Here is a 12,421-nt window from a genome sequence, read left to right as displayed (position 1 = left end):
GATCCACAAGCAATTTGGGTGAAAGGCCGTGAGGTAAGCCAACTCTGCCTGGGGCTCGGTCTTCTGAAATTACATGGTTGAATTTTTATAGATTGGAGGCAATTTGATAAGTCAACTTAAGGCTATACCCTGGCCCTGAAGCATTGCACTGGCATGACATGGTGAATCAGTTTAATAATAGCTCTGGCCTGAATTCCACCATGAATTCAGCCAAGACCTGTCAGGGAGGAATTTCAGGAGTGTACTGGTCTGTATTTTGGATCACAGGGTCCAATCTTATCCAGTGGCACCAGTAATTACAGAGGTTTCCGGTCAACTCGATTATTGTTGCTCTTAGCTTGTTTGGGTTTTTAGAGGAAAGGAGTCCGAGAAGTGGGCTGTTCTCATGATTCACTAGTAGTTCATTAGAATCAGTTCTTAGAGAAGACAAATTGATGAAGAAAGAGTATAAAAGCAACAGTGGAGAATGGAGGCCCCAAAGAAAAATGAGAAAGAAAGATTGTCAGTTGTAGGAACACTTTGGGGATGAAAATTAGCCAATCACCAAAACCCCGGACCCAAGAATAGAAAGGGAACTTTGCAGTACAACCTGTTTTAAATGTTTGTTTTTCTCTAACAGATTCTGGTTCCATAACAAGCCTAAACATGCAAGTCCACAGGTAGGAGATACACACACTAGACATTTTCCCACTTCTTCTTCCCTGTTGTATATTGTATTTGGGGAAAACAGCATCCATATCCTGGCTGCCTCAGTTCCTGTTTTTCTATTTAGAAAAACCACCACATAAAGTTGGAAAAATCCCCAGAACTTGAAGATAGGCATCTTTCCTTGTTTATGACTATTGACTTGGATGAATTGCCATTTTTTGTTTCTCTCCATTGACTCCACCGAACATGAATATTGAAATTGATGTCATGAAAATACATGCTAACGATGAGCTTGAATGAAACCACCTGCTTAATCCATTTTAGCCACTATTTAGAAAGCTTCATAGCTAAAAACTGACATTCTCTTCTTCTGAACCAGGAATAAAACCCATATCATCCCTAAAGTATCCAGCCTAAACCCGAGTGTACATTTGCAAATGCAGGACCCTGGGAAATATCCCCAACAGTGCAAGCTAGTATGAATTTTCAGGATGTTTCCTTTCCACTTGATCTGAGATACTCATCAAAATTGTTCTCTAGTAGATCTAACTAGGGAGATCATTTGCAGAACTACAAGGTGTCCCTGGGTATTTAAGTTTGGATTCTCCCTATCTATCTCTTTCTGTTTCTCACACACTCTCTTACTTTCTCTTTTTCTTTTTTAAATGGTATTTGTTAAGCTCGTACTATGTGCCAAGCACTATATTAACCACTGGAGTTGATACAAGATAATCAGGTTAAACTCAATCCCACATGGACTTCAGAGCCAAAAAGGGAGACAGAACAAGTATTTATAATCCCCATTTTACAGTGGAGGAAATCGAGGCACAGAGAAATTAATAATAACGATGGCATTTGTTAAGCTCTTACTATGTGCAGTTACTTCCCCAAGGTCACACAACAAGCCAGCAGCAGAGGCAAGGTTAGAACCTAGGTCCTCTGATTTAATAATAATGATGATGATGATGATGGTATTTGTTAAGCATTTACTATGTGCCAAGCACTGTTCTAAGTACTGGAGTAGATACAAGGTAATCAGGTTGTCGCATGTGGGGCTCACAGTCTTAATGCCCATTTTCAGAGACGGTAACGGAGGCACAAAGAAGTTAAGTGAGTTGTCCAAAGTCACGCAGCTGACAAGCAGCAGAGGTGGGATTAGAACTCATGACTTCTGACTCCCAAGCACATAATAATAATAATAATGGCATTTATTAAGTGCTTACTATGTGCAAAGCACTGTTCTAAGCACTGGGGAGGTTACAAGGTGATCAGGTTGTCCCACATGGGGCTCACAGTCTTCATCCCCATTTTACAGATGAGGTAACTGAGGCCCAGAGAAGTTAAGTGACTCGCCCAAAGTCACACAGCCGACAGTTGGCGTAGCCGGGAATTGAACCCATGTCCTCTGACTCCAAAGCCCGGGCTCTTTCCCCTGAGCCACGCTGCTTCCCTAAGAGCTGTCTAAAAGCCTTATTTTTTTATAAAAGTACCTAAAACATGGGCAATTTTAGAATATGTTTTTAGAATACGTTTTGTTTTGTTAGCTTTGGGGGGCTTATCATAGCGTCATTATTGGAATAATAAAGACACTCAATCCCTAGAGTTAGGAGGCTGGATCGGATAGCTTCAGGTTGTTCCTCTGAGCTTTATGAGCCTCCTCCATGTCATCTCTTAAAGCTGCACCTTTCAGATTCCTGCTCCCACATTGCCCTGACTCAGGTGAGTTTGTCACAAACAGGGCCGAGGCTGCCGCTCTTCAAGCCTGAAACCTCTAGGGCAGGAAAGGGCAGTTCGTGATGAGCTCGCTAATTGGGAATCCAATTTTCTAGTCATTTATAATCTGATCTACTATCATTTCTGAAAGGAACAAACAGATCCCCATAAGGCCACAGGACTTTCAACCTTCCTTGTCCCTCTTGTGGTGTTCAGGTGGAAATGGTGTTGCCAAGCATCAAAAAAACAGATCCGTAAATACATACACACTTCTGTTATCAAGTATGTTTCAGTAGGTGCTTTGTCTGGAAACCAAGTAAGGAATGATGCAATCACCTTTGGACCAGTGGACTCGCTTTAACAAAAGAATTTAACCAAAAAATTGCTTGTGCAATTGTACAATTTTGTGGTGTTGGAAAAAATTAGTATTATAGCATGGGTTTTCATTAACGCGAGGTTTCACAAGAATCTAACCTTCATGTTTTATTAGAACTTGGGGGTATATTGTTCAAAAATGATGGGAAGTCTTTGTACAGCCTTAATTTGGCTTCAGGGGTCACGGAGACTGTTCGTGTTTTGAGGTTTAGGCCTAGCGAAGATAGCATCCCCAAATCCATTTTTGCCTTGAATTACACTTAGAATGAGTTCTGAGGCCCAGTCACATCTATAACTGGACCTCAGTTTCAAACAATCAATAGTATTTATTGAGTCTTACTGTGTATACGCCACTACACTAAATGCTTGAGATAGGACAATCTCAAAGTAAAGCTTGTCATAGATCCCAGCTGTTTGCCTTTATTCCCAACTTTCCGTTGGAAGAATGCTTTGCAATCACTATCTGGTCTCCTAGGGAAGTCAGTTTTATTATCTTACTTAGGGGAAGAGAGGAAACCAAGGCCTGCATGTCTTGCCCTAACTCTATCTGCAAGGGAGATGCAGTACCAACCTGAAACCCAGAGTCATCAGAAAGCCAGCCAGGCACTTAGGCTGTTAGGGCAGGCTGATGACAAGAAGAGCTGGCCACTTCAGTCTCAGGGATAAGGTCCTGGACAGCCCTACGGTGGGCCTGGCTGCCATACAGGTGACCTTCCACAGACTCGTCATCCTTAGTCTCCAATAGATGGAGGCCGGGCCAGAAATTTGGAGACAACCCTCTAAGCTGCTGAACTTCTCAAACGTCATGTGGGCTTCGACGCTAATTCCTAGTATGATGGTTGGTGCCTTGCTGTTGCTATAAAGGGCTGCTGAATGTCAGGCAGCATAAAGTGAGTTGATAAATACGATAAAATGAATGAATGAACGATGTAGATTTCCCTACGGAAAGCTAAAACCACCTTCTTCTTTCCTGGTACTATTTCGCTCCCCTTTCCTCCTACAGCTCACATAGAAGACTTGTGATTTGTTTAATATTTTGGCTATGAACCCCTTTAGCTCTTTGGACAAACAAAAAATCAGAAGCCTTCTGGGGCACAAGGAGGAGGGGTGGGGAAATGTGAGCAGATTGGCAAAGGAAGGAGGTCAGGACAGCCAATTTGAGTTGCTCCCTGCCTTTAAGCAGTTATGTTTCTCCTAATGGAAGATAAGGATCTCATTCTGATGAACCAAAGGAATTTGCTTCAGAGATGGGGCAGTAACAAACTCCGAGCTGATACAAGTGCCTTTATAACTGAAGGTCTTTTACCTAGATTGGTATTATTGGAATTAATTCTTTGGATCTCCTCTCTCAAAATCTACCCCCTCCACCTTTGCCTCTGACCACATCCCCTCACAACTTATCAAAACATTCGTCTCCTCCCTTCTTTCCTCCCTGACTGCCATCTTCAGCCTTTCACTTTCCAATGACTTTTTCCCCACTGCTTTCAAATGTCCTCATCTATCTCCATCCTAAAAAAAACCCTCTCTTGAACCCACAGTTCCTTCCACTTATCACCCCAGCTCCCCCTTCTCCAAACTCCTTGAACTCCTTGTGCGCTTGCTGCCTCCGCTTCTCCTTCAACTCTCTCTTTGACCCCCTCCAATCTGGCTTCCACCCCTTTTATGCCATGGAAACTGCCCTTTCAAAAGTCACCGACGACCTCCTTCTTCAGAAATGTAACAGCCTCTATTCCCTCCTAATCCTCCTCAACCTCTCATCTGCCTTGGACACTGTGGACCACCCGCTTCTCCTGGAAAATGTTATGCAAACTTGGCCCTCACTGACACTGTCCTCTTCTGGTTTTCGCCTATCTCTCTGGAGGCTCCTTCTCAGTCTCTTTAGTGGCCCCCTCTTTTGCCTCCCCCCACCTCTAACTGTGGGAGCGCCTCAAGGCTCAATTCTCAGTTCCCTTCTATTCTCCATCTACCCTCGCTCCCTTGGAGAGCTCATTCACTCCCATGGCTCCAACTCCATTTTTACTTGTATGATTCCCAAATCTACATCTCCAGCCCTTCTCTCTCTCTTTCTGTGCAGTCTCGTATTTCCTCCTGCCTTCAGGACTTCTCTAATTAGATGTCCCTGCCAATACCTCAAACTTAATACCACTAAAACAGAACTCTTCATCTTCCCATCCAAACCCTGTCTCCTGACCCTCTTTCTCATCACTGTAGATAACACCACTATCCTCCCTGCCTTACAAGGGCATTATCCTCGATTTATTTATCACATTCAACCCACATAGTCAATCTGTCACCAAATCCGATCTGTTCTACCTTCACAACATTATTAAAATCTGCCCTTTCCTCTAATGACAACCTCATCACCGTATCCCGATCTCTTCTATCTTGCCTCTAACTTCTCGTCTACATCCTCCCTATGGCCCAGAATTCCCTCCCCGTTCATATCTGAGAGATCACCACTCTCAACACCTCCAAAGCCTTATGAAAATTGTATCTCCTTCAAGAAGCTTTCCCCGACCAAGCCCTCATTCTCCTACTCCCTCTCCCTCTGTGTCACTTATGCACTCAGAGAAGCAGCGTGGTTTAGTGGAAAGAGCACGGTCTTGGGATTCAGAGGTTGTGGGTTCTAATCCCGACTCCACCACTTGTCAGCTTTGTGACTTTGGGCGAGTCACTTGACTTCTCTGTGCCTCAGTTGCCTCATCTATAAAATGGGGATTAAGACTGTGAGCCCCACGTGGGACAACTTGATAACCTTGAATCTATCCCAGCGCTTAGAACAGTGCTTGGCACCTAGTAAGTGCTTAATAAATACCATCATTATTATTATTATTATTATTCACTGATCTGCTTCCAAACCTTGGGGAAATGACACCTATTATGTAAGAACAGACCAATTAACGGTTTTTATTGAGCACCTATTTGGTGCTAAGCACCTGGGAGAGTACACCAGAAGCAAATGCACATTCCTGCTCTCAAGAAGCTAAGGATCTGAAAACAGATTGTTAGCTAGTGTCTCCAAATTTCTGCCCTCAAGAAGCTAAGGATCTTGAAGATAATCAGGTAAAACATAGACCCTGTCCCACCTGGAATTTTACACTCTGAGAAGGAGTGAAAAAGGTATTTAATCCCCATTTCACAGATGAGGAAACTGGGCACTCATCCAATTAGAGTGTTTCATCGGTTTGATTATTTTTTCTTCCTAAATGAAGTCATTTACCACAGGTGAGTCTGTGCCACCACATCACTACTTGGAAACCTGGGACCCTGCCACCCCTAACCCCTCGGGGGTTCAGCAGGTAGAAATAAATTCCCCCCCGCACCGCCCTCCCCCCCGCCACGACAAGCTTGTTGCCTGTTTGAGGCAGCCCATTTTAAACAGACACCTCACCCACCACCAATCCAATAATAAGTGGTTAAAGGAAACCTTTCATAAAAAGGCTACCCAAAAAATGACACATTCTCTTTGGGTCTGGGAGAGAAACTGTCAAATCAGGGCCTTATGAATCAGCTTCCTCCTTGAAAAATGCAGTCCTGCAAATATAAAAATTTCCTTCTCAAGTTCACACTGAATAAATTAGTCCTCACTCTCTGGTTCCAAAGTGTTCCTTTAAGGGGGTGGCTGCCTGGTCATAAAGTTTAAACTCAGTAGACCCATGGCTTTCTCGAGCTCTCACACTGACTTGTTGTGTGATCTTTGGTATATCACCTAATCTGAGTTCTGGTTCCTCTAGCACAAACACAGGACTAAGGCAAGGCTTTACCTCATGGGATTATTGGGAGTCTTAATCGATTGAAATGGCTGATAAGGGATCTAGAAATAAGGTGAGGGAAACCCTACTGTAAGAGCAAAGTATCATTTTTATACCAATTTTAGATCATTTTAGACCCCTTTGGCCCCTCTCAGGTCACACCTGGGGAGTTTCCTGTACTCTACCAGTCTCAATTACGGGAGGGAGAGTCAAGCAGAGGCCTACCCGTTCCATTCCCAGCTTAGGCAGTGGCTAACAAGTAGAAGGCAATCTGCTACAAATTGAAACTCACCTGTACTGGACAGGAGTCACATGGGAGAGAGTCGAGGGGGGAGACTCAAGTTTTCTGCGTGGAAGAAGGCAATAGTAAACCATTTCCATATTTTTACCAAGAAAACTCTATGGATACATTACCAGAACAACTGCAGAAGGAAGTGGGGCATTCAGGGAGAAAAGAATCCATGCGTCGCTATGGGTTGGAGATGACTCGACAGCCTAAGACAAGACCACTTTGAGTTTGGTTCATAACTAAGATACTTCTTTGGGAGAAAGTGTATTATTATTATTATTATTATTAATTGTTAAGTACTTACTAGAGAAGCAGCATGGCTCAGTGGAAAGAGCATGGGCTTGGGAGTCAGAGGTCGTGAGTTCTTACCCTGGCTCCGCCACTTGTCAGATGTGTGACTTTGGGCAAGTCACTTAACTTCTCTGTGCCTCAGTTACCTTATCTGTAAAATGGGGATTCAAATTGTGAGCCCCACGTGGGACAACCTGATCACCTTGTATCCCCCCCAGCACTTAGAAGAGTGCTTTGCACATAGTAAGTGCTTAACAAATACCATTGTTATTATTATTATTGCTATATGCCAAGCACTTACTATATGCCAAGCACTGTACAAAGCACTGGGGCAGAAACAGGATAATTAGGCCCCACACTGGGCTCACAGAATAAGTAGGAGAACAGGGATTAAATCCCCATTTTGCAGATGAGAAAACTGAGGCACAGAAAAGTTAAGTGACATAATAATAATGGCATTTTATTAAGCGCTTACTATGTGCAAAGCACTGTTCTAAGCACTGGGGGGATACAAGGTCATGAGGTTGTCCCACGTGGGGCTCAGAGTCTTCATCCCCATTTTACAGAGGAGGGAACTGAGGCACAGAGAAGTTAAGTGACTTGCCCAAAGTCACACAGCTGACAAGTGGCGGAGCCGGAATTTGAACCCATGACCTCTGACTCCAAAGCCCGTGCTCTTTTCCACTGAGCCATGCTGCTTCTCTTATCTTGCCCAAGATCATATTGCAGGTAAGTGGCAGAGGCTGGTTTAGAACCCAGATCCTCTTGACTCCCAGGCTGGTGCTCTTTCCACTAGGCCATGCTACTTCCCAATTCAAACAAAGGAAAGGAAGGGGACAAAATACGGTGATTTGTCCACTGGGGCCCAGGACAGAGGGAGCAGAGAAGATTCAGGAGAGAGTCAGGCATGGTCACTTCCACTGCAACCATGGAGTTTTGTCTTGCCAAATCACCAATAAAGCGACTGGCAGCAGCCAGTGGAACAGGTAGTGAGGTGTGGCTGTAAATGCCATTATTATTATAAGAACACGGACTTGGATGCAGGAGGCCTCGGTCCTAGGCCCAACTCTGCCACTAGTGTGAACTTAGACAAGTCCCTTAGCCTCTCTGGGTCTCAACGTTCTCGTGTGTAAAATGTGATAAATTATCTTATTTCCCTTCCTTGTAGATGGTGAGCCCCTGTGGGACGGGGACTTGTCGGATCTGATTATCTGCACACCAGTCAGCCTGGAACTCAAGTTCCAGGTGCCAGGAACTCAAGTTCAGCTTTGGGGATGTCAAAGAAAGGATTAGGTTGGGGGCTACAGAACCGCCTAAATCTAAGCCCCCCAAATGGACCAATCCTTCCAAATGTTTAATCCACCCTTCCCAAAGGAGGTACAAAGCAGAGAGATCCCACAAATGAATAGGCATTCTTTTCTCCTGGCCCAGCCAGGTGTCCTTTCCTTGAATGCCTGGGAGTGTCCCCATTTGCAAGGCTGAATGAGGGATTAGTGACCATTCCCTGGGGGGAGACCTGCTTAACTCATGCTGTGAAATGCATCATCTCCCTACACGTTTGACTGTGGCAAGCTTTTTATCTGATTGTTAAAAGTTGCACGTTTGGGTAGTGTATTCCGCTCTTACATCCCTGTTTTACTTCCATTCCAATTTCTTCCTAAAGATCTTATACATTGGACTCGGCTATTAGCATAATGCACTCGTGTTCCTGGGAAGATAGTTTGAGATTGAAGATGTGTTAAGATAATTATGATGTTGTTTCACGCACACTTGAAAACGTACTCCTTACCCCACCCCCACCCTCTCCACTCACCCTTTGGATACTGTTGGGGTGGGGGTGGGGGGGCGGGTGGCAAAGGAATGGTGTGTGTTTGTGTGTGTGTGTGTGTGTGTGTGTGTTGCCAACTTGTACTTCCCAAGCTCTTAGTACAGTGCTCTGCACACAGTAAGTGCTCAATAAATTCGATTGAATAAATGAATGAATGTGTGTGTGTGTGTTTTAATAGTTTAGAGTCATTAGAAGTAAGAAAATTCTGCATGAGCTCTCCAAAGCCCACTCTTGAATATAAGACGCATAAAATGAACTCGTATTTAGTCCAGGGTTTGAGTCCCATTTTTTTCAGGTGAAGAAACAAGATGAGCAAGCTTTGAAAATGTGGTCACCATTCCTGATTATTTAAGAACTCAAGGGAATGAATGAACCTTCCTAATTCCAAAACGATTCAATCCGTAAATCAATGGCATTTATTGAGCATTGTTTTCTCATCCCCAATGATATAATAATAATAATAATGTTGGTATTTGTTAAGCGCTTACTATGTGCAAAGCACTGTTCTAAGCGCTGGGGTAGGTACAAAGTAATCAGGTTGTCCCACGAGGGGCTCACAGTCTTCATCCCCATTTTACAGATGAGGGAACTGAGGCCCAGAGAAGTGAAGTGACTTGCCCAACGTCACACAGCTGACAAGTGGCGGAGCCGGGATTTGAACCCACGACCTCTGACTCCAAAGCCCGTGCCTCTAATAGCTCGCTGAGTGCCTTCCGACCTGAAAGGCTCCTCTTCCAGCACTATATCTAAAGCAGCGTGGCTCAGTGGAAAGAGCACGGGCTTTGGAGTCAGGGGTCATGGGTTCAAATTCCGCTCCACCAATTGTCAGCTGTGTGACTTTGGGCAAATCACTTAACTTCTCTGTGCCTCAATTACCTCATCTGTAAAATGAGGATTAAGACTGTGAGCCTCGCGTGGGACAACCTGTTCACCTTGTAAGCTCTCCAGCGCTTAGAACAGCGCTTTGCACATAGTAAGCGCTTAATAAATGCTATCCTTATTATTATATCTGTTGTCCTTGAGCCAAAGTGGTCTTTGGAAGGCCAAATGACTCGATTTAGATCAGCAGATTTTGGACACGTAATCAGGAGGACTAATTCTCTGCAGAGGACACTAATGCTAAGAAAAGTCCAGGGAAAACGTGGAAGAGGCAGACCAGCAGCTAGATGGAGAGAGACCATAACAACGATAGCGGAAGAACCGTTAGAAAAGTTACAGATTATGGCAGAAGACTGGATGTTCTATATTCATTCAATCGTATTTACTGATTTACGATTTATTTATTTTACGATTGAATTAATGTTCTATATAGAGTCGCTATGAGTCGGGAATGACTCGATGGCACTTGATGGTAATAATATTTATTGAGCGCTTACTGAGCTCTTGGTAAAATACAACCTAACAAAGTCTGTAATCACGATCCCTATCCACAAGGAGCTTAGCATTACACACTTTTAAGAAGGCACAGGAAAAGGTTTTTTCTCCCACCCCAGTCTTTTGGTCAGAAGTATGTTTCGATTTGTACTTCCCAAGCGCTTAGTACAGTGCTCTGCGCACAGTAAGCGCTCAATAAATATGATTGAATGAAATGAATGAATGTTCCTGGGTGAGGCTTGGGGCTGGGGAGGAGTGAATGTATTTTCCCCCTGAATTTATTCTATCCTTTTGAACTGCTCCCCCAAACAACCCCCCCCAACAATTCCCATGGAAAGTGGGGAGGGGATGGGTGGGAGGAGATGAAGGAAGTAAACTGATGCGCTCCCAAGGCCTCGGGTGTGCTTCCACCTTCCTGCTTTATGGAAGGTGAGAAGGGTTCCGCCCCTTTATAAGTCACTTTTTAAATCACCGCTGTTGCCGGGGGGCCCAGTGCTTCTGGGTGTAGTGGCCATCTCGTCCCGGCCTTCTGCTTTCCTGCCGGGGGACTTCAAAAAGCTGTCCTCTCCGGAGCACGTTCATCCAATCACATTTATTGAGCGCTTACTGTGTGCAGAGCACTGGACTCAGCGCTTGGAAAGTGCAATTCGGCAACAGATAGAGACAATCCCTATTGAACAACGGGCCATGTCTGCGTTCCTGCACCTATTTACGTCTAGTTAGGCCACGGGAAACCGGCATTCAAGTGTTCAAGCCTGGTGCTGTTCTCCTAGTAAAAGAAATTTATTAAGTCTCCAAAACTCCTCTCCTGCCCTCTTAGAAATTCCCTCTTTATTATTCCGGGAGGGGTTCTTTGCAAAAAGACGGAATTTCAAGTTCCCACACCCAATTTCCTAAGGTCTTGCTGCATACCCCTTTAATGACTGTCCCCTCGACAGGGGAATCGTTTTCGTGTGTGTGTGGGGGGGGGGGGGAGGGAGAGAGAGAGAGAGAGAGAGAGAGAGAGAGAGAAAGAAAGAAAGAAAGAAAGAAAGAAAGAAAGAGAGAGAGAGAGAAAGACAGACAGAAAGACAGACAGAAAGAAAGAAAGAAAGAATGAAAGAAAGAAAGAAAGAAAGAGAAAGAAAGGCAGATAGAAAGAAAGAAAGAAAGAAAGAGAGAGAGAGAGAAAGAGAGAGAGAGAAAGAAAGACAGACAGACAGAAAGACAGACAGAAAGAATGAATGAAAGAAAGAAAGAAAGAAAGAGAAAGAAAGGTGGATAGAAAGAAAGAAAGAGAAAGAAAGAAAGAAAGAAAGAAAGAGAAAGAAAGGTGGATAGAAAGAAAGAAAGAGAAAGAAAGAAAGAGAGAGAGAGAAAGAGAGAGAGAGAGAAAGAAAGAAAGAAAGAAAGAAAGAAAGAAAGAAAGAAAGAAAGGAAGGAAGGAAGGAAGGAAGAAAGAAAGAAAGAAAAAGAAAGGAAGAAAGAAAGAAAGAAAGAAAGAAAGAAAAAGAGAGAAAGGGAGACGATGAGAGAAAAAGAGAAAGAGAGAAAGAAAGAAAGAAAGAGAAAGAGAGAAAGGGAGACAATGAGAGAAAAAGAGAGAGAAAGAGAGAAAGAAAGAAAGAAAGAAAGAAAGAAAGAAAGAGAAAGAGAGAAAGGGAGACAATGAGAGAAAAAGAGAGAGAGAGAAAGAAAGAAAGAAAGAAAGAAAGAAAGAAAGAAAGAAAGAAAGAAAGAAAGAAAGAGAAAGAGAGAAAGGGAGACAATGAGAGAAAAAGAGAGAGAAAGAGAAAGAAAGAAAGAAAGAAAGAAAGAAAGAAAGAAAGAAAGAAAGAAAGAGAAAGAGAGAAAGGGAGACAATGAGAGAAAAAGAGAGAGAAAGAGTGAAAGAAAGAAAAAGAAAGAGAAAAAGAGAGCGAGAGTGAAAGGGAGAAAAAGAAGAGAGAGAGCGCGAGAAAAAGAAAGGGAGTGAACGAGAAACGAGAGCGAGAGAAAGAGCAAAAGAAAAAAGAGAGCGAGAGAGAAAGAAAAAGAGAGAAAGAGAAAAAGAGAGGGGGCGAGAAAGAGAGAAAGGGAGAAGGGGGTGGGGGAGTTAGTTTAGGGGTGGGGAAGGCTACTGGTGTAGGGAGGACAAAAGAAGTGTAGCTGCACGATCGCACATCTCTTTAG

The sequence above is a fragment of the Tachyglossus aculeatus genome, chromosome 1, assembly GCF_015852505.1.
Source record: "Tachyglossus aculeatus isolate mTacAcu1 chromosome 1, mTacAcu1.pri, whole genome shotgun sequence".
Taxonomy (NCBI): domain Eukaryota; kingdom Metazoa; phylum Chordata; class Mammalia; order Monotremata; family Tachyglossidae; genus Tachyglossus; species Tachyglossus aculeatus.
Note: the sequence above shows the minus strand (reverse complement) of the source record.